Raw genomic sequence first — 7,198 nt, forward strand, 5'->3', positions numbered from 1 at the left:
TGAGTACCTGGGATCCTCAGAAGGTCCAAATTGAGAGGCTTGGAAACGAATCCTAAAGCCAACTGGAGTAAGTTGGCGACAGAGGCACGTTCCAAGAAAGGATACATGGCAGTGATAGCGAGTTTGAGTCAAAGTGTGGTCGAAAAGTTGAAGAGCCGAAGAAATTACAGATGGGGAGACCCTTCGTCAGGACTAACTGAAGGAAGAGTGAGTAAGGGATTTGAAAGCTGGAGGGGGAGGGGGAGATGCAAAATGATAGGAGAAGACAGGAGGGGGAGGGATAGAGCCGAGAGCTGGACAGGTGATAGGCAAAAGGGGATACGAGAGGATCATGGGACAGGAGGCCTAGGGAGAAAGACGGGGGGGGTGACCCAGAGGATGGGCAAGAGGTATATTCAGAGGGACAGAGGGAGAAAAAGGAGAGTGAGAGAAAGAATGTGTGCATAAAAAGGAGTAACAGCTGGGGTACGAGGGGGAGGTGGGGCCTAGCGGAAGTTAGAGAAGTCAATGTTCATGCCATCAGGTTGGAGGCTACCCAGACGGAATATAAGGTGTTGTTCCTCCAACCTGAGTGTGGCTTCATCTTTACAGTAGAGGAGGCCGTGGATAGACATGTCAGAATGGGAATGGGATGTGGAATTAAAATGTGTGGCCACTGGGAGATCCTGCTTTCTCTGGCGGACAGAGCGTAGATGTTCAGCAAAGCGGTCTCCCAGTCTGCGTCGGGTCTCACCAATATATAAAAGGCCACATCGGGAGCACCGGACGCAGTATATCACCCCAGTCGACTCACAGGTGAAGTGATGCCTCACCTGGAAGGACTGTTTGGGGCCCTGAATGGTGGTAAGGGAGGAAGTGTAAGGGCATGTGTAGCACTTGTTCCGCTTACACGGATAAGTGCCAGGAGGGAGATCAGTGGGGAGGGATGGGGGGGGACGAATGGACAAGGGAGTTGTGTAGGGAGCGATAAACTAGTAACCATCCAATTTCCCAGGATTCATATAGGAAATATTGTTAAACCACATTAACAGTTCCCTTGCCCCAGGTAATATATCTCTTACAAATAAACCATCATCATTCCGCATTAAGTCTCTGAATTTGATGTTCTCTTCCAAATCCATGCCCATGTTTTCTGCAATTCTATATTGGAATCCCTTGAATCAGATTTGGCCTTCATTATAAGTGAAATAGCTTTTAGGACAATCATAAATAATCGTCATTGTGACTATGGTAGAGTGAATAATCTCTCCATACACTCCTTGATCTACTGAAGCATTGGACATAGTCAATCGCATCCAACTCCCCCTATAAGACTCCTCTGCTGTTCAGTTAGGTTAGAAACATAGAAAACCTACAGCAAAATACAGGCCCTTCGGCCCACAAAGCTGTGCCAAACATGTCCTTACCTTAGAAATTACCTAGGGTTACCTATAGTCCTCTATTTTTCTGAGCTCCATGTACCTGTCCAGGATTCTCTTAAAAGACCCGATCATATCTGCCTCCACAACTGTCGCTGGCAGCCCATTCCATGCACTCACCACTCTTTGCGTAAAAAACTTACCCCAACATTTCCTCTGTACCTACTTCCAAGCACCTTAAAACTGTGCCGTCTTGTGCTAGCTATTTCAGCCCTGGGGAAAAGCCTCTGACTATCCACACAATCAATGCCTCTCAACATTTTATACACCTCTGTTAGGTCACTTCTCATCCTCTGTCGCTCCAATGAAAAAAGGCTGAGTTCACTCAACCTATTCTCATAAGGCATGCTCCCCAATCCAGGCAACATCCTTGTAGATCTCCTTTGCACCCTTTCTATGGTTTCCACATCCTTCTTATAGTGAGGTGACCAGAACGGAACACAGTGCTCCAAGTGGGGTCTGACTAGGGTCCTATATAGCTGCGACATTACCTCTCAGCTCCTAAACTCAATCCCACAATTGATGAAGGTCAATTCACCGTATGCCCTCTTAACCACAGAGTCAACCTGCGCAGCAGCTTTGAGCGTCCTATGGACTTGGACCCCAAGATCCCTCTGATCCCCCACACTGCTAAGAGTCTTATCATTAATACCCTATTCTGTCATATTTGACCAACCAAACTGAACCACCTCACACTTAACTGGGTTGAACTCCATCTGCCACTTCTCAGTCCAGTTTTGCATCCTATCAATGCCTCCCTGTAACCTCTGACAGCCCTCCACACTGTCCACAACACCTCCAACCTTTGTGTCATCAGCAAATTTACTAACCCATCCCTCCACTTCCTCATCCAGGTCATTTATAAAAATCACGAAGAGTAGGGATCCCAGAACAGATCCCTGAGGCACACCACTGGTCACTGATTTCCATGCAGAATATGACCCGTCTACAGCCAGTCTTTGTCTTCTGTGGGAAAGCCAGTTCTGGATCCACAAAGCAAGGTCCCCTTAGAACCCATGCCTCCTTACTTTCTCAATAAGCCTTGCAATGGGTTACCTTATCAATGCCTTGCTGAAATCCATATACACTACAACTACTGCTCTACCGTCATCAACGTGTTTAGTCACATCCTCAAAAAATTCAATCAGGCTCGTAAGGCACGACCTGCCTTTGACAAAGCTATGCTGACTGTTTCTAATCATATCATGCCTCTCCAAATGTTCATAAATCCTGCCTCTCAGGATCTTCTCCATCAACTTACCAACCACTGAGGTAAGAAATTGAACTCTTCTAAGTACTACCATCAGTGAGGAGGTACAGGAGCTCGGACATCCACCCTCAGCACTTCATGAATGGCTTCTTCCCCTTTGCCATCAGATTTCCAAATGGTCCATGAACACTATCTCAATATTCCTCTTTTTCACTACTTTTTTTTAATATATTGTAACTGACAGGAATGTTACACGTACATTGTACTGCTCCACAAAAACAACGAATTTTGTTACCCTGAAAAAAAGGTGTCAGCCCAAAACATCAACTGTTTTCTCACTTCCACAGATGCTGCCTGACCTGCTGAGTTCCTCCAGCATTTTGTGTGTGTGTGTGTGTGTGTGTGTGTGTGTGTGTGTGTGTGTTGCTTTGGATCTCCAGCCTCTGCAGACTTTCTCATGTTTGAAACTTCACAACTAATGTCAGTGACAACAAATCTGATTCTGACTCTACCCTGGCATGGTTCCATTCTCTTGCTGCATTTAGCCACATTATTGGTCAGTACCAACCCTATTAATTCAATCTTAGTTGATGTTGATGTTTTGGGATGTCAACATCACTGGAAAGGCGGCATTAAATGCCCAACTCTAATTGTCCAGAGCAGAGTAGCTTGCAGGTCTTCCGCAATGGTCATTCAATATCCCACAACACTCTGATCTTCTGAGCTTACCCTTGCTGCTGAAACATTCATACATCTCATTTATTCCAAGACCAGCATTCTAATATTTCTTGTTAGCTTCCAGATTTGTACCATGAATTAGTTTGTTCGTCAAAAGCTTGCTCAAAAGTCTCCTTTACTCATCAGCCATAAATTCCTTATCCGGTTTTGAAGTTGTGTAATGGTCTCTACCCTTCCTATCATTGTAATCTCCTCCAACTGCACATGCATTTGTCATCGGTCTCCTTCAATTCTGACTTCATGCACATACTTGATTTTAATCATCCTCTCTCTACAATGTTCCAACCTACTTAATCAAAGCAGGACACCTTTGTGCCTCAGTAATAAATTGACATGGCTCTTGTTAAATTGCTTGAAACATTTTTCTGCATTAAAAAAGACAACGCATAAATGCAAATAGTAATTCTCAGCATGCATATGGAGACAGAAGTTTATTCTATTCATACCTTTATGCAAAGGAATTTTTAGAATCTGGGTTGCCCACTACGTCACATTCTAACCAACCACATAGCCTTATCAGTATGTTCCATTTAAAAATATGTATCATTACTGAAAGGTAACTTGTATACATTTGACCCATTATCAGAAAATGTGACAAAATGCAAGGGTTAAGTATGATTAATTTTAAATCCATTTACTTCTACATTACAGCAGTGACTATATTTCATTCGAGTAAGTGTCCTGAGAAAATAATTAGTTCTAATATTGTTTAAATGATTCTCTATGCTAAAAATATTTTACATTCTCAACCACCTTATCTACAACAAAAATCACCTCACGTTAGAGCACTCTTCTCCAGTTTAAATGCTACAAATTGTTCTCCTCCCCGCCACCACACCGATCTCATTAATTATAGATATTACTAACCATACCGACAAAGCTAGTCCAATTTCCTTTTTTTTCTTTAGAACAGTACTACAAGAATACAATCTTGAAGGATCAAAATTTCCCCCATCATCCACGTATTTCGGTAAATACCATAACTCCTTTGTAATGGACCAGAAAAAAAGACACGCCTGCTGTTGCATTCAAAAGGTGGAGAAAAATGTGCTTACAAAATCAGCTGGAAGTTAAATCCGCCCGGATTCATTGTGAGGAATAAACTAAATGCACGTCTACGTACATGACTAGACTGTTAAAATGAACTTCCTGTCAGGAATTAGCATTGTAAAATAGATTCTTACACAGGTGGTTTTAGGAGGGGAAAATAAAGAAAATTGCATTGATGCAACTGCAGAAGGATGCGGGGCGGGGGGGAAGAATGTGAAGCAGCAGCCTTAAACTTGGGAGATGAGCTGCTCTTTAAATCATTGATGATGCACCTCATCAGGTTGACAGCTTGCAGCTGGAGGAGTGTCGGTACCCGGTTGCCGGGACATGCAGAGCTGTAACTGGGGCAGGGGGAAAGGCACACCCATCGCCCAACTCCCGAACTCCCCGGCAAAGCCCTGTAACAAGTGGAAAGTTTCCGTTCCCCCCTCCTCACAGAGTAGCAGTAATTAGTCCATAAGCGCAAAACGGGGCAAGGGAGGGTGGGAATCATTACAATTACAAAACGCCGGGCGGGCCTGGTCGGAGCCGTGAGGCCTGCAGGCAGCCCCCGGCCCGGGGCTCGCTCCCAACTCTTCCCCCACGGGGAGGAGTTTCATTCTGGGGGGGTTAGAGGGGGTAAATACCTCCTGCCCCTAGTGAAGTCTCTCCTCCCCGAACCTCCCAAAGCAAAGACCGACATACACGCCGGCGTCCTCCTCCTACCTGCTCGGTCCCGCAGCCGCGCGCGCGCGCGCCGGAGCCTAGAAGCTTCTGGGCGTTTTCCTCTGAGGTGACGGCCGGGAACGCGGTGCGGTGAGGCGGCCGCTGCGGCTGCAGTCCGCCTGACGACAACATGGCGGCGGCGCGCCTCACGCTGACGGAGGAGTGGCCTCATCCTCGACAGCAACAACACGAAACACGCAGACAGGGGAACAAGTTCTAACCACAGGTACTTTTAAAAAAAAACCTATAGTCACGTTGGCCCCACTACTCACCTCGCCCTGCTTATGACATAACCGTAGCATCATTACCGCTCGGTATTGGAGGTACTGACCAAAATGACTCTGCAGCAGGTCGGTCAGCATCTATGGAGGGGAAGTGTGGATAACTTCACTAACTTCAGCACAGAATTGATTCCACAGTCATTCCACATCATGAGATATCTCCAAGCTTGACTTACTTTCAAGAACTTTACAACTCATGTTCTCACTAAATATAATTTATTAGTATTATTTGTTTTATTTTGCACACTAGTTGTCAGTCTTTGTGTGGTTTTCCATTGATTGTATTGTATTACTTTGTTCTACTGTGAATGCCTGCTAGAAAGTGAATCTCTGGGTAGTGGAGTTGCTGCTGGTGTTTAGAGCAGCCATGAAGGTCCTCCATCTCTATTTGCCCATGCTCATCTTCTCTATTGTGGCCCAGGTGTGGTTCAGGGTCCTCATTCCTGCATCTACAATTCGGCGCCAAGTTGTCTTTAGTCTCCTGCATTTCCTCTGCCCTTCTGGGGTCCAATGAAGTGCTGTCTTGATGATGGAGTTGGCCGTCTCTTCGCATCATGTGCCAAGTCCATCTCCAATGTTGCCTCATGATGATTGTGGCCTTGTCCCCTTGATGACACTGAAGGAGCAGGGCGTGGTTGGAGATCTTTCTTGATCAGAAAATACGGAAGATCTCATGATGTAGAATGACATCAGCTTGGCAAGCTCGTTCCCTGTCTTGCGCCGGCATTCTGACCCTTACAGGAGTGTGGACAGAACACAGCTCTAGTACAGCTTCACCTTAGTGTGGATGCTGTAATTGTTTGATCCCCATATGTTGCTCATTGATCTGTAGATGTTTCTAACTTTGCTGTGTCTGCACTGGATATCAGCATCATTCAGCAGAATGGTTGTTCCAATGGAACTACCATTCTGCTGAATGATGCTGCTCAAGTATGTGAATCTGCTCGTGCTGGGTAATTCAATGCCATACGCCTTGATGGGAGGAGGAGATTGGACACTGAGGGTCATGGTCTCTGTCTTTCTCTGGCTGACTTTGAGTCCTGCCTGCCCACCAAAGGTACACCAGTGCTGAGTTTTCTGTTGCATGTGCTGATACGTATGTGATAGCCATGTGAGGTCACCACAAAGTTAAAGTCTTCTAAAGTAGAGCATAGAGTTCACTTAATGCCTCTCAACCCAGTCAATCACCAGTTTAAATAATGCTGACATCTCTCAGCCTTGCCTAACTCCTGTCTTGACTTCAAACCTCAGTATGGTATATGGTGAATTATGCGTACTTTGATAAGAAAATTACTTTGAACGTTGAATAAACCGATGTTTTGGTCCAAGACTCTTTGTCAGGAATGAAACATCAACTTTTTATTCCTCTCCATAGATGCTGCCTGAGGTGCTGAGTTCTTCCAGCTCTTTTTGTATGTATTATGCAGAACCTCCTTTTTTTTCTTGTGGGCATTTATCCTAAATACAAAGGAACACAATAGAATCAATTATATTATGAATAGTGTTTCATTTTGAAATAAAAAGAAATTCTACAAGGTCTCGGAGCTGAGCTGTAACCCCTATTTTTCTCTCTGTCACTCACCAGAGTGGATAACTTCACTCACTGCTACACTGAGGTCCCTATGATTCCACAACCTGAGGACTCATTTTTAAAGCACTTTTTATCCTGTGTTCTCAATATTATTTATTACTTATTTATCTATTATTATTACTTTGTTTTTCTATTTGTATTTACACAATTTGTTATCTTTTGCACATTGGTTGTTTGTCCATCTTTGTATGTACATTTTACATTA

The 7,198-nt window shown here is 44.6% G+C and overlaps 1 protein-coding gene across 1 annotated transcript in view; it reads right to left on the reverse strand.

The window, feature by feature from the left end:
- The window catches only part of epn2 (epsin 2), a 67,710-nt gene extending 62,458 nt beyond the window's left edge, over window positions 1-5,252 (reverse strand). The window contains exon 1 of the mRNA XM_063059310.1: window positions 5,122-5,252. The gene's annotated coding sequence lies outside the window, so the exon portion shown is untranslated. The remainder of the gene's footprint in view (window positions 1-5,121) is intronic.
- Window positions 5,253-7,198: the final 1,946 nt, after the last annotated feature.

The sequence above is a fragment of the Mobula hypostoma genome, chromosome 9, assembly GCF_963921235.1.
Source record: "Mobula hypostoma chromosome 9, sMobHyp1.1, whole genome shotgun sequence".
NCBI classification, from domain to species: Eukaryota; Metazoa; Chordata; class Chondrichthyes; order Myliobatiformes; family Myliobatidae; genus Mobula; species Mobula hypostoma.